Source organism: Oncorhynchus nerka, linkage group LG4, assembly GCF_034236695.1.
Source record: "Oncorhynchus nerka isolate Pitt River linkage group LG4, Oner_Uvic_2.0, whole genome shotgun sequence".
NCBI classification, from domain to species: domain Eukaryota; kingdom Metazoa; phylum Chordata; class Actinopteri; order Salmoniformes; family Salmonidae; genus Oncorhynchus; species Oncorhynchus nerka.
In genome coordinates this window covers 25,121,789-25,147,418 of record NC_088399.1, presented here as the reverse complement: position 1 = coordinate 25,147,418, position 25,630 = coordinate 25,121,789, and the positions used below count along the sequence as shown (strand labels likewise).

General features: G+C 44.6%; 1 pseudogene; it reads left to right on the top strand.

Annotated features, from left to right (window-relative positions):
* Nucleotides 1-721: 721 nt before the first annotated feature.
* Nucleotides 722-25,630, top strand: part of LOC115117262 (G protein-coupled receptor kinase 3-like) — a 78,243-nt pseudogene continuing 53,334 nt past the window's right edge.

The following is a 25,630-nucleotide window of genomic DNA, read 5'->3' as shown; positions in this document are numbered from 1 at the left end:
TGTTCATAAAAGTATTTACACATGTTAAGTTTGCTGAAAATAAACGCAGTTGACAGTGAGAGGACGTTTCTTTTTTTGCTGAATTTATATATATATATATTTACAAATAGCCACTCAAATAATAAAATACTCAAACTTGGCTGTGTATTTGAAAATACTCTAATACATAGAAATCTATTACAAATACTGATTCTCAAATACACATGTATTTGAACCCAGGTCTGTACTGGATACCAGAAAAAATTTGAGTTTCTCGATTAAATATGTGTAGGTCTATATAGCGGCCTATGCTACAAAATCTGAGTAATTGATAGCCTCAATTTAGAACAAATTAGCAAAGGAATGGGGCTCCAACGTAGACTTACAATAACATGGTTTCAAGGTCCACAGATGAGTTAATTGTCTGTTGATTCAGGGATTGGTCCATTGGAATGATCCAGCAAGTTATCACCCAGATGTGTCTGTTATATATTATTCATGTAATATAAAAAAAGATGCCCATAATGGCAGCCTACCGACCTCCTCAATGATCATATTATGTCATCTTCATTTGCAGTTAACACTGTTAAAAATAAAAATATAAAGCTAAACAAAATATTGCTAATTTTATATAATGGTTTTAATTTGATTCAAATCGTAATAGGGCATTTATAATCATCTAGGTCCGCGTCCATGAGTGATCCTGCTCCATTACATGTTTTCCAGGATGCTTAGTCGCAGTTGGAGGAAGTGGGGCTTTTACAATTAGGTAGGGCTTGTTTCTGAGAATACACAACACAGCCAGCGAAATGGAGTAAAGTCAACTGTTCTTATTCGGACTCAAAAGGGATAACAAGAGGAAATCGGTGCCTCTTGGAGGACCGTAAACAAACAGGATATCAAACGTTCTCCCGCGTCGTCAGTCTATCGAATGCACAGATCTCAGCTGCGGCTTGTGCTGATTGAGGAGCAGAAACGTTTGATGGTTACAACTTTACGGAGGAAGTCACTGACGGGCAGCAAATATTACCAAGTTATATGTACTTAGGTTCATCGTTTATATTTCATTGCCTGTTCGTCAGCTAGTTGGCAAGCTGTTGATCGCAAAAAAAAATTCAACTTGTAGTTGAAGACTCGGTCGCGAGGGACCGTGGACGGTTACCAAGCTAAGATTATCTTAACTAGCCCATTTCCTCCACCCCCTCCCCCATGATAGCTAGCTAGCTAGCCACTGTCTCCATATCAGAGCCCACACACTGGGGTGAAATAAATTACTATGGCTAATTTTGTGCGGTTTCGTTGGTCTCTTGTGAAATAACATGGATTTGACTGAAGATCAGGATTCGTTACCTAACTGAGATGGCGAGCTAGCTAGCGAACTGGATGAGTGGGTTTTGTGTCGTTGCGATAAAGCGGTTGTGTTAGCTAGCGCTAGTTTGTTACCTATGTTTCGTAAATTATCTAACGTTACTGGCTAACTCGCTACCAAGTAGCACCGGTTTCCACAGCAGCTAGTAATAACACTTCTCCCTTTTCGACCACGTACATTGAGAATCTAGCTGGCTGATTTCGTGGCTGAATTTACAGTTTAAATGTGGCATCTAACGTAAAGTTAGTGCCAACAACTGAATGCTTGTTATCTTGATAGCTAAGTTCGATAGTTGCCAACGTTAGTTAGCTAAAGTAGATTTTAGTCGGGTATAGTTTTTGCGTGCTGGATATTCAGCTGGCGACCTACATCTGTGGTTTGATTGACGTCCTCTTTCTGATATCGCTGTGTAGGATCCTATGCCAATAAGACAATTGTTTAGATTTGTCATGTTGGTGAATATGTTTGAACCTGAACCTCACTACTGTATTCGCTAGTATCTGGACCATTCATTCGTCAGGCGAGCTGGCTTGCTCTTGATATTTTAGCTTTCTACCCCTGTCATCGTTATTTCACGAGGATGTCTTTATCGAATACCAATTCGATAGAAGTGATACAACCCATCTTTGTCGACGCATAAAGTCATGTTTTATTTTGAAGCAGATGCGACGAGACACAATTAGGAAGCTTGAAGCATACGTCTTGCTGGAGTACCACGTACCGCAATATTACAATTTTAGCTTTTCAAGAAGATAAAACAAACTATGTGGCTAGGATCAGTGGGGATTCACAGTTATTAGCTAGCTGCCTTGCTAGTTTGCCACATCTAGCAGGTGGGCCATCTAAAATAAGTGAAGCTCTCTGAAATCTCGAAATCTCTCATCAATCTTGTCTGGCCATTGAAACCACTACCATTTTTTGGCACACAAAAAAATACCCAGATGATAAATACTATTTTTTTTGTGTAACAATGGTTGTGTTTTGAGCGACCGTGTGTGCCGAACCTAGAGGAAGAAAACGAAACGCTTCATTCGATGGTCACCCCTGTCATCCGCATAGCTGCCTCGGTCGCCCAGGTTGGAACTAGGTTTTAAAGCTTTTCAGTGGACATTTGCTTTATCTTTCAAAAAAAAATCCTTCCCACGGTTGGTGTTGTATCGACTCGGTCGAACCAGGGTTGAAGATGGCGGACCTCGAAGCAGTTCTCGCCGATGTCAGCTATTTGATGGCGATGGAGAAGAGCAAATCTACTCCAGCGGCCCGAGCGAGCAAGAAAATCATACTGCCTGAATCCAGGTACATGTAACTGCTCACCCGCCTTGTAGGTTCTGCTTCGGTCAGTCAATGTTTGTCTACCTGTCAAATTGATGTATGTGTGTATGGCCATATAGGGAGATGGAAGCCCTATCTCATTGAAACCTCTCGGTCAGTTACAGTAACTCACTAATGGGAAACTGTTTGTCAACTGTCTCCGTTAGGCGACTCCAGGGTCCCTACCATTCAAGGCCCTAGCCTTCAAATCCACATTAGGCCAATTTGCATCTGACGTAATGCCATCGAGAATTATATCATTTTAATGAAGCTCATTAACAATGTGTTCTGACGACCAGACCAAGAATCATTCCAGCTAGCACCAAAACCACCCATCCATTACCACCTCCTCTATCCGGTGGTAGCCTCTGTTTATTTCTTTTTTACTGGTGGCTTAAGAGTGTAAATAATATGCTGTTATTTTCATCTGATTCAGTAATATGTTAGTACTACCAGTATCTGTTTTTGATGGAATGATAGATAAGAGATGGTGGGAGGAGTCTTCTTTATCCATCCATTGACATCTGCATATCTCTCCCCTTCAACTGCCTGAATTTCCCCATTTACATTTTTGACATTTAGCAGATAGTCTTATCCAGAACGACTTACAGTAGTGAGTGCATCCATTTTCGTACTGGTCCCCCTTGGGAATCAAACCCTCAACCCTGGCGTTGCAATCACCATGCTCTACCAACTGTGCCAAACGGGACCTACGGCAATCACTGGTGTTTTTGTCAGCTATTTATAAACACACAGTTTTTAAATTCTTTTTTATAACATACAGGCCCGCAGGCAGCTACTATTGGGACGTTGAAGGCACATGTGAGGTGATGGAAATTGAGCGTTTGGAGAGTGTGATGTGTGCATGGCCTTTGATGCCACCATAGCAACACCTTCTGTCAGTATGAAGCCAGTTAGGTAGTATTGTTGGAGCTAACTGCTACACTGCATGACTAAAAGTATGTGGACACTTGCTCATCAAACATCTAATTCCAAAATCATGGGCATTGATATGGAGTTCGTCCCACCCCTTTTCTGCTATAACAGCCTCCACTCTTCTGGGAAGGCATTCCATTAGATGTTGGAACATTGCTGCGGGGACTTGCTTCCATTCAGCCACAAGCATTAGTGAGGTCGGACACTGATGTTGGGTGATTAGGCCTGGCTCGCAGTCGGCGTTCCCAAAGGTTTTCGATGGGTTTGAGGTCAGGGCTCTGTGCAGGCCAGTCAAGTTCTTCCACACCGATCTCGACTAACCATTTCTGTATAGACTTAGCTTAGCAGATTTGTCCGTCGGACAGCCAGATGGTGAAGTGTGATTCATCACTCCAGAGAACGCGTTTCCAGTGCGCCAGCACTCCAGCTGGCGCTTGGCATTGTGCATGGTAATCTTGTGTGCTGCTGCTTGGCCATGGAAACTTATTTCATGAAGCTTCCGATGAACAGTTTTTGTGCTGATGTTGCTGCCAGAGGCAGCTTGGAAGTCGGTAGTGAGTGTTGTAACCGTGGACAGATGATTTATACGCGCTTCAGCATTTGGCGGTCATGTTCTTTCAAGCTTGTTTGGCCTACCATTTCATGGCTGAGCCGTTGTTGCTCCTAGACATTTCCACATCACAATAACAGCAGTTACAGTTGACCAGGGCTAGCAGGGCAGAAATTTGACGAACTGACTTGTTGAAAAGGTGGCATCCTATGACTGCCACATTGAAAGTCACTGAGCTCCTCAGTAAGGTCGTTCTACTGCAAATGTTTGTCTATGGAGATAGCATGTGTGTGCTCGATTTTTATACACCAGTCAGCAACGGGTGTGGCTGAAATAGCTGAATCTACTCATTTGAAGGGGTGTCCACATACTTTTTGGTATTAACTTGGCTATTAATTAGTTAAGAACAAATTCTTATTTACAGTATATATACTGTATGTCTCTGTAGCTGCCCATACAAAGATGGTATCCCCCGCTTAGGTGTAGTTGGTAGTGTGGAGAGGCCCTGTTGTCCTTTAGAGAAGATTCATGCTAAACTGCTTTCTATACGCATTTTGGATATGTGGGAATACCTACTTTACAAATAAAATACCTTACTATAACTAAAACAATTTTACCTTTATCCCTCTGAAAAACCTGCATGCATCAGTTGAGCGTATAGCTGTACATTTTTATTTAAGGTCAGGGTTTGGCTGTCTAGTGAGCTGTTAGTCAGACTAAGGGAAAGAGGATGTGGTGAAGTGTTTTGTCAGAGTAGAGTTGACACCGATGGCATTCTCACCATAGATTTCTCAGTGTTTTGTGTAAATGTGAAACGTACAGCTCAAAGGAGATCGACATAATGAACGTATGATAATGTTAACAAGTCTCTGACTTGTAGTTTAGGCTCAGGCTGTATAACTTCTAAGCCTAAGTTTCTCACCAAGCTCAGTCCTAATCTTCACCAAGCTTAGTCCTAGTCTTCACCAAGCTTAGTCCTAGTCTTCACCAAGCTTAGCTCTAGTCTTCACCAAGCTTAGCTCTAGTCCTCACCAAGCTTCAGAAGCACAACACGTTATGCCATCTCTTCCATCCATTGATTGCTTTATGGACTTTTCTCAGTCATAATATTCAGTGTCATGCTGTGCAATGATCATAGATACAATCACTTCGTCAAAGTTCTTTCTGATAATGTTATGAATTGGCTCTAATCCGAGCAATCCTAAATTAGGTTTATCATTTGTTCATCATATAGCCTAGACATGTAAAGTGTAGACCTGACACGATTCACTATTCTACCTGACAGAATAATTTATATTCTACAAAATACAGTCTCTCAGAACTTTTTGTAACATTGCACTTGAAGTTAACTGTAATGAAAAGAGCTTTAGGCCTATTCCTTATTCTAGACCTGTCCATATATTTCTGTCTTAAACAACTTCTTAGGGCTGCAATTCCGTTAACGGGATCGATATGACAACAGCCAGTGAAAGTGCAGGGCGCCAAATTCAAAACAACAGAAATTCCATAATTAAAATACCTCAAACATACTAGTATTTCACACCATTTTAAAGATGCACTTCTTGTTAATCCCACCACAGTGTCCGATTTCAAAAGCACCACAAACGATTGTTAGGTCAGAGCCAAGTCACAGAAAAACACAGCCATTTTTCCAGCCAAAGAGAGGTGTCACAAAAATCAGAAATAGAGAGAGAATTAATCACTAACATTTGATGATCTTCATCAGATGAGACTCATAGGACTACATGTTACACAATACATGTATGTTTTGTTTGATAAAGTTCATATTTCTATCAAAAAATCTCAGTACACATTGCCGTGTTATGTTCAGTAGGTCCAAAAACATCTTGTGATTTTGCAAAGAGCCACATCAATTTACAGAAATACTCATAAATGTTGATGAAAATACGAGTGTTATACATGGAACTTTAGATACACTTCTCCTTAATGCAACCGCTGTGTCAGATTTCAAAAAAGCTTTACAGAAAAAGCAAACCATGCAATAATCTTGAGTACGGCGCTCAGAGCTCAAACAAGCCAAAAAGATATCCGCCATATTGTGCAGTCAACAGAAGTCAGAAATAACATTATAAATATTCACTTACCTTTGATGATCTTCATCAGAATGCACTCCCAGGAATCCCAGTTCCACAATAAATGTTTGTTTTGTTTGATAATGTCCATCATTTATGTCTAAATAGCTCCTTTTGTTAGCGCGTTTGGTAAATCCAAACTCACGAAGCGCGTTCACTAGGAGCAGACGAAAAGTCAAAGTTCCGTTCCAGTCCGTAGAAACATGCCAAATGGTGTATAGAATCAATCTTTAGGATGTTTTTAACATAAATCATCAATAATGTTCCAACCGGAGAATTCCTTTGTCTGTAGAAATGCAATGGTACTCAAGCTAACTCTCACGTAAATGAGCATCACGAGCTCAAGGCATTCTGGCAGACCTCGGACTCATTCCCCTCTCATTCGCCCTCCACTTCACAGTAGAAGCATCAAACAAGGTTCTAAAGACTGTTTTTTTAAATGTATTTTTACCACTTTTTCTCCCCAATTTCGTGGTATCCAATTGTTTAGTAGCTACCATCTTGTCTCATCGCTACAACTCCCATACGGGCTCGGGAGAGACGAATGTTGAAGGTCACGCGTCCTCCGATACACAACCCAACCAAGCCGCACTGCTTCTTAACACAGCGCGCATCAAACCCGGAAGCCAGCCGCACCAATGTGTCGGAGGAAACACCGTGCACCTGGCAACCTTGGTTAGCGCGCACTGAGCCCGGCCCGCCACAGGAGTCGCTGGTGCGCAATGAGACAAGGATATCCCTACCGGCCAAGCCCTCCCTAACCCAGACGACGCTAGGCCAATTGTGCGTCGCCCCACGTACCTCCCGGTCGCGGCCGGTTACAACAGAGCCTGGGCGCACAGCTGGCGCTGCAGTACAGCGCCCTTAACCACTGCGCCCCGGGGAGGCCTGGTTCTAAAGACTGTTGACATCTAGTGGAAGACTTAGGAAGTGCAACATGACCAATATCCCACTGTATCTTCAATAGGGAATGAGTTGAAAAACGACCAACCTCAGAATCTTCAGTGATTTCTATCCAAATATACTAATAATATGCATATATTTGCAACTGGGACTGAGTAGCACCTCTGGGCACCTTATTCATCCAAGCTACTCAATACTGCCCCCAGCCATAAGAAGTTAACTTTTTGCCACCCTGGTGTTTACAGCAGCACCCCACTGCCTGATGGGAGTTGTAGTACAGACAGACATCCTCACCCCTGAATGACCACCTCGAGAAATCAGATCAGCAACACACAGGGACCAGTTTCCCAGACCCAGAGTATACCTAGTCTTGGCCTTAGCACTGCTGACAGAGATTCTCCATCGATCACGCTTTTAAGTCCACGAGTAGGCTTAATCTAGGTTCAGGAAACTGGCCCTAAACATCACCTCCCTTTTTAGTGAAATTCAATATGTTTAGTCACATCTATTGATGAAAACCAATCACGTACTGGGCCAAAGTTAGCCTACTAAGGGATGACTGTGTTTACAGACCCCGCTGTGTGTGTTCAGTCAAGGCTGAATCGTACCATGGCCATTTGGTAAAGCCACTGGTTGATTTGTTTGCTTTAGATGTGGTCAATGAACAGGTCCAAACTGCAGCCTTGAACCCACTTAGACTAATGTTGTTCTTTTAGTTTTTCTACATTGATCTCCTATTACAGCCAGGGTCTTTTCCACAATGGCTGATTTAGATGGTGTGAACTTTTGCTCCAGCAGAGCATTAACGCACTTGATTAATCTTATGAACTAATCATTATAGTCTTCAGCCAAGGCTTTGATTGGTAGAATCAGGTGTGTAACTGCTTGGCAGGAACATAAGCTGTTCGGAGAAAGATGTTCTGGTACTGAGAAACGATTATTTAGCTACTTCTGTTAGTGTTTGTATTACAATTAAGTGAGTTCTGTGAAAGTGTCAAAATGCGTTCTATCCAGTCAGCCAGGCTTCTGTGACTTCCTCATCCTCTCTCTCAGCTCTATCAGACCCTGAGCTAGTGAACTAGATGTGTTGTTAAACTGAGTAGGCCTTCAGTTGGTTTTCCCATGTGCAGAGCAAGTTCACAGCCCCAACATTAAAGCAGGGATTGACATTAAGGGTTGCCCTATTGCCTGGGGCAAGAGTCCTGATCCGTCCTGCAAGTTGAGCCTGCTTTGAGGCTGGCCCCATTGGGCAGGTTTTACATTTTTATTTTATTTTTTACTTTCAACAACCAAAATGCAAAGAATTCCATTCTTTGTGGTTCCTCCCCTGTGTGTTGAAAATTGCTACTTAACATTTATCTGACTCCCGACTTTCCCAATGGGCGAATGCCTTTCAGACCTTAATGTCAATACCATTTACTCAGAAATCCTAGTTAATCCTCAGATGGGTTGATTCCTCATTTGGTGTAGATCTCACTACACACATTCGAATTGTGCAGGCAGGCCTCAATCTCAAATGGAAAAGATTGCCTCTTCAAATCAGATTTGGAAGAGGTTTCTCCTCAGAGGTCAATCTCTGTACTGTCTACGGCTTCTTCTACTTTTGGTGTGTCTGTGTGTGTGCGTGTGCGCGTGTGTGTATTGAGCTTGTAGAATTAGAATTTGATTGCTAATCGTCCATTAGGTATTGTTTACAGGGCTGAGGAGATAAGACACTATTCTTCTGTGATAAGAGTGTGTCATAGGGGTGATAGTGGGGTTTGCTTTAACAATGACTGAAGTAGTATGGTATACATGGCCTGCTCTTTATGAATATGCTGCTTTAGTCGTGTGTGTGCGTATGTCTGTGTGTGTGTGTGTGTGTGTGCTGAAGCCAGGATTACCAATACAGCACAGTGGGTAATACCACAGCAGATTGAGAGAGAGCATTAATACCATCAGGCCAGGGTTAGGAGGGTCAGCAACATTACTACTGTAGTGGCTGTGTTGCATAGGCTAGTCCTTCCAAACCTAACTGTCTAAAGTGGACATAGTGACTGGCTGTTAGCCTACTCTGCAACCTCACCCTCCCAGAAACAATTATTAGATCTGAATTGTCTGACCCCTGCTTGGGTTCAGATGGCTTTATGGAAATGATTTGTTTTAATTTGATAAGGATTTAAAAGATTATTGATGGAAAGCATGTGTTATCTCCTGAAATTGGCTATGATAATAATCCGACTAGAGAGGGAGAGACTGGGAGGGGGGATCTAGGCTAGAGAGGGGTGGTATAGGCTTGAGATGGAGAAACAGAGGGGTGGATCTAGGCTAGAGGAGGAGGGAGTGGATGGGGTGGAGAGACTGAGGGGCATATAGGCTGGAGAGGGGTGGGATCTAGGCTAGAGAGGGAGAGACAGGGGGGAGGGAAATGGGCTAGAAGGGGAGAGACTGAGAGTGGGGATCTAGGCTAGAGAGGGAGAGACTGGGGGGGGGGGGGGGTGTATAGCCTAGAGAGACTGGGAGGGGAGGATCTAGGCTAGAGAGGGAAAGCGGAGTGCTGAAAGCCAGCGTTGGTGTGTGTGAGTGATTTGGAGCTGTGTGTATGTGTGTGTTTCAGCTCTGTATGTTTGTACTTGGGGCTGTGTGTATGTGGTCTTTGGAGTTGTTTGTGTGGCATTTGGAGTAGTGTGCGTATGTTTTCTGTTTAGAGCTGTGTGTATGTTTGGAGTGGGTGTGAGTGTTTGTGTGTTTGGAGATATGTTGGCATTTACACAAGCAGCCCAATTCTGATCTTTTTTCCACTAATTGTTTTTTTGACCAATCACATCAGATATTTTCACATCAGCTATTTTTCAGGGCTGATCTGATTGGTTAAAAGACCAACGAGTGAAAAAAAAACGATCTGAATTAGGCTGCCTGTTTGTGACGTTGTGGATCGCGCATCGCTGCTACATTCTCTTTGTGCCTAGGCTTTGCCTGCTGGCAGAGAGGTGAGATTTTGACGGCAGCACTGGAAGTGATAGAGGGGGGGAGGGGAGAGGATCGGGTGCTGGTACTGTTTGAAAGATAGCTCCGCAGGAGAGGCGAGAGGTTATGTGTGTTGTGCGGTAGTAGGTGGGGGAAGAGGGAATAAACTAGAAGGCTAAAGAGGGATGAGCGGGAGGGGTTGTTGGAGTACAGTCCTTACAGGAGGCAGGTTCAGATCCAGAGGGGGAGGACAGTCAGGGAGGACTGGGGGGGAGGGGTTGTTGGAGTACAGTCCTTACAGGAGGCAGGTTCAGATCCAGAGGGGGAGGACAGTCGGGGAGGACTGGGGGGGATGTCAGGGAGCGTCACATTCCAATAATAATGGATAGATGACAATATCTTTGCAAATATAACGTTCTTTGGAAATATAACCAATTGTGAGTCCTGCCTTCTGGACCTCGTTGAAGACTGAATGCGGCCCCGGGGCAAAATGGGTTTGACACCCCTGGTCTACAGTATACAAGTCCTATCCTTTTTTAAATCCAAGAAGGGAAGTGCACAATTTGTAAGTGTGCACCAGTCTAGAAGAGAGTCAGTGGATTGTTATTGGCCAGTGTAGCAGAGAGTGGATTCTGATTGGCCAGTGTAGCAGAGAGTAGATTCTGACAGGACAGTCTGCTTTATGGCCCTGTCCAGAAACACCCCTTAGCCCCCTACTCATTGGGGCAAAGGCACTTCATGCATCTGAAATAATTGGATTGTTACATTATTGTAGTAGCTCCACCTTATCCCCTGATTGGCTACCCAGAGGAATTTGCACCAAATTGCTTATTTAGATCAGCTCTCCACAAGTGTCCACCAGGGACTAGGGGTTAGCCAGGCTAGTTGTTTCTGCAGCAGGCAGACATGCCTATGACTCACCCCTGGCCTCCAGTGAATGAGGAAGAGTCAACTTCCTGTATCCTGGTTCTTGTGGCTCAGTTAGACAGAGAGCTATTACTGGACTGCGTACAAGTTGACCTGTAGGCACAGATCCAGGCCCAGCTATGTTACTACTAGTACTATTGGTTAAATTCTTACCCTGGTTTTAGCTTTGCTGCTAGGCTAGCATTAGCCACTGTGTTCTAAACTAGTAGGAGTGTGTAATGACATTGGGATCCTTAACATTAAGAAAAAAACCTAACTAAAAAAAATGTTTTTTTCCCACAACATTTTAATCAGAGTGCAGTTATCACAAAACATTGTTTTCTGTGTTATAGTCCAACTAGACTATAAGCTATAGAGAAGTAGTAATGGCATCTTTTTGTCGGCAATAACTCTGTCATTGTTCGTTGGACAAAGCCTATGAGGAAAATGAATGGTGTTTTTGGAAAAATGCTGAAAATAAGGTCTGTGGTAAACACAGGGTTTAGGAGATCATATACGTTCGGTCCTGAGATAATCTTCATCAGCTAACGTCACCTTTTGTGAATCTTTAAGAATGAATGTAATAAAAATCACAAAGGCTTCACAATTCATAAAGGTCATGTTTAGACTACTATCTCATAGAACAAAATATATAACATCTAAGCCTTTTTTAACCTCTGACCTTATTTTCAGCATTTATTCCCAAACCTTCTTTCCCCATCTGTTTTTCCCATAGGGACGTCTGAACAAATCAGAGGTAACTTATTTCTGGGTATTGGGACTACGAGCTCTAAAGGTCTGGGGAAAGTTGTCATTTAAATAAAACCAGAGATGAAGAGGCAAACTTTAGGCTACTTTGGTGAATTTGCGAGGCCTGCAAGACCAGACATTGCGAGATACAGATTACCAAGAAGTATGCGCACGGTTTGCAAGGTTATTTCTGCCTGCACCCTCCTCTCTCTCCCTCGCCCTGGCTCGCCTGCTCTTTCTCTTCGCTAATGATGTGAGTGTGTGTTCAGTCTTCAATTTGTTGCGTGTTATAAACTAGCTAGTATTTAGTGTCTCCTCTATCAACCACTGTTATACTTGGTGCTAGCATCTAGGCTTGGGCGGTATACTGTGTATGCCGGAGTATTTTTATTATACATTTGAATATTTGTAGCTACTTTTTAAGTAAATACCTGCAATCAACTTGTGCAATATGTTAGGAGACAAAGAAGACCGCATTCTTCATTTAAATGTTTCATTATGTTGCCTACTGGTAGTACCCAGTCATGTGGTGTTTGTTTACAAGCCCACAACGATGAGACTGGAGCCTTGACTCACTGACTGTTGTGCATCACACACCAGGTGATCTAGTCACGGACACCGACGTCCAGACAGACTAAACCCCTTCAGTGCCACCGTCGCGGCCCGCTAACAAGGACTGCACCCCTCTCCTTCTCTGTGGCTGACGTGAGTTAAACATTGAAGCCTGTTAACCCTCGCAAGGCTGCTGGCCCAGATGGCATCCCTAGCCGTGTCATCAGAGCATGCACAGACCAGCTGGCTGGAGTGTTTATGGACATATTCAATCAGCAATCACTAACTCTGAGAGGCTGCTGGCTACATTGAGACCCAATCACTGACCACTTTAATAAATGGATCACTAGTCACTTTAAACAATGCCACTTTATTAATGTTTTACATATCTTACATTACTCATATCACATGTATATACTGTATTTTATACCATCTATTGCACCTTGCCTATGCCGCTCGGCCATCACTCATCCATATACTTACATATTCTCATTGACCAATACAATTTGAGTTACGGTATGGTATTCACAACTAAATGTTTGCCAGCTAGACATCTTAACTATTAGGATAATTATTTTAACTGTCTAAAATGTGCTACATGCTCTGCAGTTGTGCATTTGGTTTGCTAATTCAGATACTACAGTAGTTAGTCATCTAGCTAAGTGATTAGCTTCTTCAAAAATGAAGCTTTGCTTGCTGGTAACAGCAGAGAATCTCCTCCTGGATCAAGAGCCTTGCTGTGTAATATTTGGTTTGTGTGTGCAGCAAACTGTGAGTAGCATGTTTTTGTGATTTGTATAAGTTCATGAGCTGGGATGTCTGTCCTGAAAATAGTTTTGGTCAGAGACCGTATAACATTTTCACTATGCGCTCGTTAGCATTTAGTTAGCGTTCTCAATGGGATTTTACATGTACTTGTTAGCATTGCTAACCCTTTTGGCTTACAAATGCTCAGTGGGGTTTGAAAATAGCGCACCTTGTGTTCAGTGCCGATATTACCGAATATCCTGTATGAAGGTCTGACAATCTGGATACCGCCCAAGCCTAGCATCTTCTTGTATGATCCTTTTATTCAGTCCTATCTGAACCGGCCCGTTCTGGGCCAGCCACCCCAATACAGTAGAAGGGCAATTCCACGGTAACGGAATTACGTTGAGACTCAGATTTTTCACTTTAAACTGTGTGCCAAACACAAACCATTAATTTCAAAGTTTAACAAACCATCATTCCGTTACTGTGGAAAAACCATTCACACAACACTACTGATATCAGGGGAACATCGATCCACGGGGAATCACAGAATAAACACCATTGCATTAATCATCAATACAATGAACAATCGACGCTGGTAATCACTGAACAGTTTGTCAAAAGACAGGTTAAACGATATGAAAAAACAAAAACATTTGTTGTGGTTCTGGATCATATCGTTGCCACTGGCTCACTGGCAGTAATAGACACATCCAAGATCTTGCTCGCTCTCATCTCTCACCTGTCCCGCCTCCTTCCATCTCTCTCATTCTCTCCTTAACCTCTCTCCTCTCTTGTTTACACCAATCCCTCTTGGGCCAGGTGTCTGTCTGGCCAATGTGCTGTCATGTGGAAAGTGCTACCCTCCTTCTGCCATGTGTGTGGTAACGTTCCCATCCCTTCTCGTGTGTGTGTGTGTGTGTTAATGGGCCCGTGGAGGGGGTGCTAATTGATTCATTCTCCCCAGTCCTCCTCTCATTAACACCCTCTCCCTGGGCAAGCTGCTGTTCTGTCCCCCCTACCCCCACCGCTCCCCTGCTCCTCACCCTCCTGCTCTCCCCCGGGCCTCCCCTCTGTCAGGGGACAGGTGGCAGGAAGGGAGAGGCCCAAACCAGGGCAGGGATCAGGAATGGAGGTGGAGGGGAGCAGGGAGGAGAGCTGAAAGGATGACAGGCCAGGAGAGATGAAGCTAGTGAAATTAGGAGAGTAGAGCCTGGGCAGGAAGGAATAGAAATATGTTTTGTAGTGGGGATTTGGGAGTCCATACTCTGATTTCACCTTTGCCCTTTCTGTGTGTGTCCTTTCAAATATGCTCCAGTTTTCTAACAATGTGGAGCTCATATTGTAACCTTATGTCCTATGGAGGATGATAAGTACGTTCCTAACGTTGTGTTCCCCTTTCTCGCCCCTCTCTCTTTTGAGCAGTATTCGCAGTGTGATGCAGAAGTACCTGGAGGAAAGAGATGAGCTGACCTTCGACAAAATCTTCAACCAAAAGATCGGTGAGTAGTCTGTGATTAGAGTACTGTTGTCATTTCAATAACCAAACAACCATGAGAACTATAGCACCACGTCAGACACAATAGAATTACACACACACACACATACACACACACACACACACACACGCAAGAATGTGTTCTGCGAGGGCAGCTGTGGTAGGAAGGGCAGTATGGCCTAAATGATTTCTCTGAATAAGCTTTTTGTTGTACAATTTAAAGTTAAAATACACTGCATTTCAAACAGTCAGCAATAATCTAATGAATTCAGGGCTTGTGAAGTTATACCTAGGATAAATATAACCCTTCCACAAACATTATTTTATTCAACTAGTTTAACCTGCTTTTTTCAATCACTGATCCAGCTTTCAAGTTTGTCTATGACAATGCCCTTCAGGTTACTAATGTAACCAGAACCATGCACAATGCATTTACTTCTTGTAGCAGGTTTTCTAGAAATTTGTCACCGGTCTCATATCAATCTCACAAGTGCTAGTGAATCGCCAGCTAGCCTTTATAGAAATCTTTGTTTCAAGTTTAGCCAACTTGGATGTATCTGCTAGCTAACAAGGCAAAACAGTTGAATAGTTGTAAACACACCCTGCTGTCCGTCTCCAACAGTTTGAACAGCATGCTAGTCTGTCCTCTTTATTCACATGTTGAAATCAACTGGTCTACCTTATTTCTCAGAATGACAACGAGTTGACAATTCCTTATATAATTGCGTTTTATGCTTATTGCACATTTATAAAACACAGACTAGACCATATAAGTCTTTGGCTAAAATGCTGCGAGTGGTATGTGACACGACAAACTTAGCCTTCTTTTTCCAGAATCAATGTTTATTGATACTCCTGTTTTAGTAATGTCTGTTCTGTACGCAATGTGAGGAGTTGAGACATACAAAGGGTATCGTCAGAAAGGTTAACTTGTCCTTTATTACAGTTAAATAATGTCTCAATGTGTTTGTGTCCATATGACTGATTCTGTTGACTTCAAATTCAAATAGCGATTTGAAACCGCTTGTCAGAGAGGAAGAAGTGATCATCTTGGTTGTGTGAGTGGCAGAGGGAGGGGCTTGGTGTATGTGTGTAACAGAGGAAGAAGTGATCATCTTGGTTGTGTGAGTGGCAGAGGGAGGGGCTTGGTGTATGTGTGTAACAGAGAGGAAGAAGTGATCATCTTGGTTGTGTGAGTGGCAGAGGGAGGGGCTTGGTGTATGTGTGTAACAGAGAGGAAGAAGTGATCATCTTGGTTGTGTGAGTGGCAGAGGGAGGGGCTTGGTGTATGTGTGTAACAGAGAGGAAGAAGTGATCATCTTGGTTGTGTGAGTGGCAGAGGGAGGGGCTTTCTGTAACAGAGAGGATGAAGCGAAGCGAGAGGTTTCACTCTTGCCTAAATCTGTCCAAAATAAGCTCAAGGCATTTGGAATATCCTGCAGAAATACATTTGAACTCTTCAAATGAATTAGATATTGGCCAGCCCTAAGCCGTTGTCATGGGATAAGTTGGTGATTGAGTTGGTGTGTGTCCTGTCTTGCCTGACAACACTCTACTTCCCTTTCCGAGATGCCATCTGTATGAGGCTGCTGATTGGCTAACCCTGTTCCAGCTCTTCACATGCTAACAGAAAGTGGAGATCAGTGGTAACTAAAGGGTTGTCCACTGTGGCTGACCTAAAGCACTCTGACACATGTAAAGCTTTTGGAACGTTCCTGTGACCCAAAACCCATTTTGTAAACTGAACCTGTGTTTGTATCCAAGATTATGTCTCAGCCACCTGTCACAATAGTGTGCTCTGTCGCCTGGTTTCCAGTAGTATCACAGACAGTGAGACAGTAGCAGCGGTCTGTACCAGGGGACCAGAGCCCTGCAGCTCACTAGCTTTACTTACTGCTGCTCTGCTCTCTCTCACCTCCCCTCAGAGACTGCAGCGCTAATTCTTTCTCTCTCTCTACCTGTCACTCACTCGCTACCTTCTCCTCTCTTTATTTCTCGCTCTCTCTCGGTGTGGTAGTACGGTCATGGGCTGGGAATTGCCAGGGACTTGACGGTGTGATATTATCACGATATTATTACGATACGATATTATTACGATACAATATTATTACGATACGATATTATCCCGATATTTAGGTGGCAATATGATATGTATTGAGATTCTCGTGATTCTAGACGTATTGAGATTCTCGTGATTCTAGGACGTATTGAGATTCTCGTGATTCTAGACGTATTGAGATTCTCGTGATTCTAGACGTATTGAGATTCTCGTGATTCTAGACGTATTGAGATTCTCGTGATTCTAGACGTATTGAGATTCTCATGATTCTAGACGTATTGTGATTGGATGTTCCAAACATTGCTCACCATGTGTCTGCGGGAGAGACATGTTTTATTGATCGCTTATGAAAACTGCAAACTAGGTTATATCGTCAAATATATTATAATATTATAAATAAATATATATCGCTCTAAATATAATATAATATAACTGTATAAATGAGTATTTTTGGAGTGTTTTGTCAGTCTGCTGATGTTGGGCTGTGGTTAACAACTGATAAGTGTAGCTTGTACCCAGCCGTGATGACAGGCCTCTGCTAACTGATATAGATTCTACCTACCCAGCCATATGTGTCATCCGTGTGTATGCATGCTCTAGTCATGGTGAACAAGGTGTTCTGTCATCGTATTGGCTAACACTGAGAATAGGAGTTGGTGGTGGTGGTGGGGGGGGGTAGTATTGCTGGCGGGGGGGTTATTGTGGTCTCTCTCTTGCGATCTCTTGCTCTCTTTCTCACTCTCTTTCTCACTCTCTTCCTTCTCTCCCACCTCATATCCTCTTTAGCTGTGAATGGGCTGAAGACACATCCTCGCACTCACATACACTACATTACCAAAAGTATGTGGACACCTGCTCGTCGAACGGCTCATTCCAAAATCATGGGTATTAATATGGAGTTGGTCCCCCCCTTTGCTGCTACAGTATAACAACCTCCACTCTTCTGGATAGGCTTTCCAATAGATGTTGGAACATTGCTGCGGAGACTTCCTTCCATTCAGCCACAAGCATTTAGTGAAGTCGGGCCAGCACTGAATCGTCTAGAATATCATTGTATGCTGTAGCGTTAAGATTTTCCTTCACTGGAACTAAGGGGCCCGAACCATGAAAAACAGCCCCAGACCATTATTCCTCTTCCACCAACCTTTACAGTTGGCACTATGCATTGGGGCAGGTAGCGTTTTCCTGGCATCCGCCAAACTCAGATTCGTCCATCGGACTGATGGTGAAGCGTGATTCATCACTCCAGAGAACGTGTTTCCCCTGCTCCAGATTCCAATGGTGGCGAGCTTTACACCACTCCAGCCGAAGCTTAGTATTGTGCGTGGTGATCTTAGGCTTGTGTGCGGCTGCTTGGCCATGGAAACCCATTTCATGAAGCTCCCTAATAACAGTTCTTGTGCTGATGTTTCCTGAGGCAGTTTAGAACTCTGTGGTGAGAGTTGTAACCGACAATTTTTACACATTACATGTTTCAGCACTTGGAGGTCTCCTTCTGTGAGCTTGTGTGGCTTAAAACTTCATAGCTGAGCTGTTGTTGCTCCTAGACGTTTCCACTTCACAATAACAGCACTTACAGTTGACCGGGGCAGCTTTAGCAGGGCTGAAATTGGTTGGAAAGATGGCATCCTATAACGGTGCCATGTTGAAAGTCACTGCGCTCTTCAGTAAGGCCATTCTACTGCCAATGTTTGTCTATGGAGATTGCATGGCTATGTGCTCAATATTGTATATCTGTCAGCAACAGGTGTCACTGAAATAGCCACTAATTTGAAGGGGTGTCCACATACTTTTGTATATTTATATATAGTGTATCTGCCAGGCACACACATGCGTGTCGCTTCTGGGTGTCAAAAGGGGGGAAGGAGAAAGGTAGTTGAGTGTCATCCGCATAGTAATGATAGGAGGGACCATGTGAGGATATGATGGAGCCAAGTGATTTGGTGTATAGAGAGAAGAGAGGTTCTAGAACCGAGCCCTGGGGGACACCATTAGTGAGAATACGTGGTGCAAATACAGATCCTCTCCACGTCACCTGGTAGGAGCGGCCTGGATGCCCACCCCTGAGAGGCGAGAGGAGGATCATCCTATGGTGCCACGTTGAAAGTCACTGAGCTCTTAAGTAATGCCATTCTACTGTGAATGTCTTCCTATGGAGATTGCATGGCTTTGTGCTCGTTTGTATACACCTGTCTGCAACAGGTGTGGCTGAAATAGCTGAATCCACTAATTTGAAGCAGTGTCTACAAACTTGTGTGTACGTGTGTGTGCGCACAGCTGTGTGTCCCTAGGGCCTAGGCTGTGTGTGTTAGACCATGTCCCCACATGTCAGTACCAGAGCATGTGGGGAGGTTAGGAGGCCTCTGGCACGTTAGACATCCAGCCCTTGCTCTCCATCTATATCGCTCTCATTTGCTATCTCTCTCGCTCTCATTTGCTATCTCTCTCGCTCTCATTTGCTATCTCTCTCGCTCTCATTTGCTATCTCTCTCGCTCTCATTTGCTATCTCTCTCGCTCTCATTTGCTATCTCTCTCGCTCTCATTTGCTATCTCTCTCGCTCTCATTCGCTATCTCTCTCGCTCTCGTTCACTATTTCTTACTCTCATCGCTCTGTCACGCGCTCTCCATGTTTAGACTCTGCTGTCCCCACTGTCTGACTCTCACTGGGTTACTGGGAATATGTGGATACTGCATTGCGGTACTGAGATCACCCCACCCCTCATTCCAGAGTGCCTGTGAGGGCCTGAGAGGAGATATGACTGCTAACGTGTGTGTGAGACTTTGTTTACAGGCTGGTGCACAAAGCTGATGTACACCGTGTTCAAGATGGCTGTCTGTGATTGGCTCTCTTGTGACTGGAACAATAAGCTATGATTGGTTCTCTGGGTGGAAGGGCTGGCTCCTTGTGTTCCAGAGACCCCCTTAGCGTTCTTTCACTCCCTCTCCTCTCTCTTTGTCTGAATTCTTTCTCTCTGTGTTTCTTTTACTCTTGCCCTGCCGCTCTCTTTCTCTCTCTCCATCTGTCAGAGTACTGGAATGGATGATGGAGAGTTTTACGTTGCTTAGCAACTGTCGGTTGCCATGGGAACTCAGCAGAACTCTCGATGACAGGGAAAAATGAAATGGATTAAAGGAGAAATAAAAAAATATGATGAGAACGGAGGAGGAGAGGAAATGGAGAAGGGGACATTAAACGAGAGCAATAAAAGCTAGATGGATCCACAATGCACTGGAGCTGCCTGAGGCCATCGGGCATGACGGGTGGGGCAGTCTCAATAGTCTACAGTGGCCTCTTCATGCCTCTTCTCATCACCATATCTCCTACCTACGTCTCCCACCTTTCTACCCATGTCTCTCCTCATGTCCCCACTACACGCTTCAATTCCTCACCATGTCTCCTATCCTTCTCTCTTCAGGAGTGAAGAACACACACCCTCCCTCTCGCTCTCCCACTGCTCGCTGGTATGATGATGATCACTGTTTATCTTGTTAGTGTGTCAGCTCATGCGTATACTGATGTGTGTGTGTCAAAGTGTCGGCAGTTGTGTGTGTGCTTGAGCGTGTGTCAGGGTAGTGGCTCATTGATTGGTGTCTCTGTGCTCCAGCAGACGGGTCTAATTGCTAAGGGACTGGGTGTATTAATTGGCCGATCGATCGCACACACTGTTTTGGACCATCAGAGAGAGGGGCACTGGAACCAGTGTATGTGAGTTTGATAAGAGCCAACACTACTCTGTCTTACTGCTGCTCTCCCTCAAACCACTTTTCCCCTAAATGACAATATCCATCCTCTCTTCTCTCATCCCCCTCTTTCTCTTCCCACTTCTCTCCATATACCCCCATTCCTCCCCTCTTTTCTCACTCTCTTTCTGTCCAGCTCTTGGCATCAGGCCTGTGTGTTTATAAACTCTGGATTGGTGTGAATGTGTTTCCCAGACAGACTTGGAGCCTGTGTGTGTGTGTAGCCTGCTGTAACTGTAAGTCTTATTGCTTGTGTATTTGGTTGTGTCTCTCTGAGAGAGGGTGAGTGATTGGTGAGCTGTGAGGATTTTGGCAGAGTGAGTTTTCACATTGAGCTAATCTTATGACCTTGTGCTAGACAAGTCTGAAAGCCCTCGCCGTAGAGGGGAGTAAGAGGAGGGTGGAGAGGGGAGTAAGAGGAGGGTGGAGAGGGGAGTGAGAGGAGGGTGGAGAGGAGGGTGGAGAGGAGGGTGGAGAGGGGAGTGAGAGGAGGGGAGTGAGAGGAGGGGAGTGAGAGGAGGGTGGAGAGGGGAGTGAGGAGGGTGGAGAGGGGAGTGAGAGGAGGGTGGAGTGGAGTGAGGGGGTGGAGGGGAGTGAGAGAGAGGAGGGTGGAGGGGAGTAAGAGGAGGGTGGAGGGGAGGTGGGAGAGGTGGGAGAGTGGAGAGGAGGGTGGAGGGGAGTAAGAGTGGAGGGGGTATAGGGGAGGTTTGGAGGGGGTAGAGGGGAATAAGAGGAGGTTTGGAGGTAGAGGGAGGGTAGAGGGGAGAAAGAGGGGGAGGGGAGGTTTGGATGGTAGAAGGGAGAGAAAAGAGGGATGAGGGTAGAGGAAGAGGGAGAGTGGTTGAGATCAGTGGAAAGACTGAAAGTAGTGTAGAGTGAGAGAAGGTGTTGTGGACACCAGTGTTCTTTATACTGTTAGGTGTTCCTGATTGATGGTCACTGTGTGGTAGCAGACGAGCCAGTGTGTGTGTTGCATTATACATGTACTGACCTTCACTGTGGAGGAGAGCTAGCATAGAGCCAGGGAGTCAGTGTGTGTGTTGCATTATACATGTACTGACCTTCACTGTGGAGGAGAGCTAGCATAGAGCCAGGGAGTCAGTGTGTGTGTTGTATTATACATGTACTGACCTTCACTGTGGAGGAGAGCTAGCATAGAGCCAGGGAGTCAGTGTGTGTGTTGCATTATACATGTACTGACCTTCACTGTGGAGGAGAGCTAGCATAGAGCCAGGGAGTCAGTGTGTGTGTTGCATTATACATGTACTGACCTTCACTGTGGAGGAGAGCTAGCATAGAGCCAGGGAGTCAGTGTGTGTGTTGCATTATACATGTACTGCCCTTCACTGTGGAGGAGAGCTAGCATAGAGCCAGGGAGTCAGTGTGTGTGTTGCATTATACATGTACTGACCTTCACTGTGGAGGAGAGCTAGCATAGAGCCAGGGAGTCAGTGTGTGTGTTGCATTATACATGTACTGACCTTCACTGTGGAGGAGAGCTAGCATAGAGCCAGGGAGTCAGTGTGTGTGTTGCATTATACATGTACTGACCTTCACTGTGGAGGAGAGCTAGCATAGAGCCAGGGAGTCAGTGTGTGTGTTGCATTATACATGTACTGACCTTCACTGTGGAGGAGAGCTAGCATAGAGCCAGGGAGTCAGTGTGTGTGTTGCATTATACATGTACTGACCTTCACTGTGGAGGAGAGCTAGCATAGAGCCAGGGAGTCAGTGTGTGTGTTGCATTATACATGTACTGACCTTCACTGTGGAGGAGAGCTAGCATAGAGCCAGGGAGTCAGTGTGTGTGTTTGAGCTTTAGATGTGTGTGGGGGGGGGGTGTATAGTGTACTTTTTTGATGTATTGCTTCACAGGCTTATAATGAAATTGAAGGAGGGAGACTGTTTGACTGACTGAGATTGTGTGTGTGGGGAAGAGAAAGTGGCCGCAGTGGCGAAATGACAATGTACGAAATGTATCAGTTTTAAAGCTCATTTCCTGTAATTCTATACATTTTTCTGCAGCTTATGTTGTCTGAGTAACTCAAAGTGAACGTGGTTGAGGGGTTTTCCTGGTTTAGTACGTGTATGTGTCCATGTGTGGGAGGTTTGAACATGGACACTTCCTGAATAGTGACAAGAGATGAAAGTACAGAACAGAGCGGGAGAGAGCAGGCGGGTTGTCTACACGGGTATTGAAGGAAAGACGGGCAGAAAGAAGAGACCTACCTAGCTTCCTACATCACGGGTCCAGAATAAACCGCTTCAGCTAAAAGGACTGGAGATGGATGAAGGGGAGGAGACGTGTGTGTGTGTGTGTGTGTGTGTGTGGACCGTGTTGAGCTGTGAGTTAGGGCGACTTAATCAGCAGGTTATATTTAGCCAGTTCAGGTGATTCCAGTAATGACACAAAGCACAGAGAAGCCTATGTCTCATCCTAGGAGTGTGTGTATGCGGGCGTTGCTGTGTGTGTGTTTTGTGAGAAGGCCATTGGTTGATTTAGCTGGTGACTGCTGAAGTGTCCTGTGATTAAGGTTAATCCCTGACTCCAGCGATGTAAAATGTCTGTCTCTTTTTCCTCTAACCTTATTCCACTGTGTGTGTGCGCTTTGCATGCAAAAACGCCCTCTCTGCAAACAGGGATCCTCTCTACACACACTAACCCTAATGTGTGTGTGAGTTTGTGCGTGTTTACAAATGTATGTGTACAATAGTTTGTGTGTGTGCAGAGGTCGCAGGAAGGCAGAATCCTTGTTCCCTGGTGTGTCTGTGCCACTGACAGGAACCGAGGAGGAAAGTGAGGGGAGGGGCTTGGGCTTATGAGGAAATGATGCGTAGGGTCTGGAGAAGAGATAAAGGAGAGAGGGAAGGGAGGGGAGGGGCTTGGGCTTATGAGGAAATGATGCGTAGGGTCTGGAGAAGAGATAAAGGAGAGAGGGAAGGGAGGGGAGGGGCTTGGGCTTATGAGGAAATGATGCGTAGGGTCTGGAGAAGAGATAAAGGAGAGAGGGAAGGGGGAGCAGGAAGGAGTTTGTTCTCTCTCAATTCAAAGGGCTTTATTGGCATGGGAAACATGTTTACATTTCCAAAGCAAGTGAAATAGACCATAAACCAAGTAGTGTTGCACGGTGTATACCGGTACCACAGTAATATCATGGAATCAACACCTCATGATACCAACATTTTAGAATACTGTAGTATTGTTTAATATTGCCCTACCGATCTAAAGAACCCACTGGCGCCTGTTAGAAAATGTCAAAGTTAGTTTTGTTTTTAAATTCAGCTGAATGTTTTGAAGCAACAGCCACTAGTCTCTTGTATGCGTCGGTCCAATAAAGGCAGCTGTAATGAGCCAGCCGGCAGCCGTTACCCACCTGATTCTCTCTGGCCACTCTATTTGAAATATAATTTAGCCCTGATGGCGAGCGGAGATGAGTCTTCTGTTATATGTGACATATTGGAGCAGCGCACAGAGCAAGCAAAGGTGAGCGATTGTATTATTTCATCCCTGGTAGGACCAAGAGCACAGGCCAGTCTGAGTAGGCTCTGCAATTTCTCTGTCTCGGTGAGTGTCAGAGAGGAGAAATAGAGCACAGCTTCTTCAAAGCCATGCCTGCAGCTTTACAGCAACGTAAAGGGCGTGTCTCTAGCTCAAATGAAAAAAATCCCCCATATTACTAGAGCTACCTTTTCTCTTCCTTTGCGATTTTTCGCGCATTTAATTTATTTTAACCAACTATGTCGCGGGCCGTTTTTTAAACTAATCCCGGGTTGGTAATTATTGGTTTAACAAACCATTGGTTACTCATGTTACCAAGCTAACAACCTGCGAACTTGGCAGTACGTCTACGCAGATTTAATTGGCACAGGAAGAAAGGAAAAGGGTCTGCTTCTCCATTCATGAGATGTATTTTAAAGGTACATTCAGACCCCTTGACTTTTTCAACATTTTGTTATGTTACAGCCTTATTCTAAAATGGATTAAATTGTTTTTTCCCCTCATCAATCGACAAAACAATACCCCATAATGACAAGCAGAAACAGCTTTTTAGAAATGTTTGCACATTTGATTAAAAAAACTGAAATATCACGTTTACATAAGTATTCAGACCCTTTACTCAGTACTTTGTTGAAGCACCTTTACAGCCTCGAGTCTTCTTTGGTATGACGCTACAAGCTTGGCAAACCTGTATTTGGGGAGTTTCTCCCATTTCTTCTCTGCAGATCCTCTCTAGCTCTATCAGGTTGGATGGGGAGCATTGCTGCAGAGCTATTTTCAGGTATCTCCAGAGATGTTCAATCAGGTTCAAGTCCAGGCTCTGGCTGGGCCACTCAAGGATATTTAGAGACTTGTCCCGAAGCCAGTCCTGCGTTGTCTTGGCTGTGTGCTTAGGGCTGTTGTCCTGTTGGAAGGTGAACCTTCGCCCTAGTCTGAGGCCCTGAACGCTCTGGAGCAGGTTTTCATCAAGGATCTCTGTACTTTGATCCATATCTCTAGATCCTGACTAGTCTCCCAGTCTCTGCTGCAGAAAAACATCCCCACAGCATAATGCTGCCACTCATGTTTTACTGTAGGGATGGTGCCAGGTTTCCTCCAGATGTGACGCTTGGCATTCAGGTGAAAGAGTTCAATCTTTGTGTCATCAGACAGGAGAATCTTGTTTCTCATGGTCTGAGAGTCCTTTTGGTGCCTTTTGGCAAACTCCAAGTGGGCTGTCATGTGCCTTTTACTGAGAGTGGCTTCCATCTGGCCACTCTACCATAAAGGCCTGATTGGCGGAGTACTGCAGAGATGGTTGTCCTTCTGGAAGGTTCTCCCATCTCCACAGAGGAACTCTGGAGCTCTGTCAGAGTGACCATCTGTTTTTTGGTCACCTCCCTGACCAAGGCCCTTCTCCGTCGATTGCTTAGTTTGTCCAGGGGGCCAACTCTAGGGAGAGTCTTCTTCCATTTAAGAATGATTGAAGCCACTGTGTTCTTGGGGACCTTCAATGCTGCATAATTTGTTTTGGTACCCTTCCCCAGATCTGTGCCATGACACAGTCCTGTCTCGGAGCTCTATGGACAATTCCTTCGACCTTATGGCTTGGTTTTGCTCTGACATGCACTCTCATCTTTGTAACCTATATAGACAGATGTGCCTTTCCAAATAATGTCCAATCAATTGATTTTACCACAGGTGGACTCCAATCAAGTTGTAGAAACATCTCAAGGATGATCAATGGAAACAGGACGCACAGAATCTGTATTTCGAGTAGGGATGCATGATATATCGGTGGACGTAT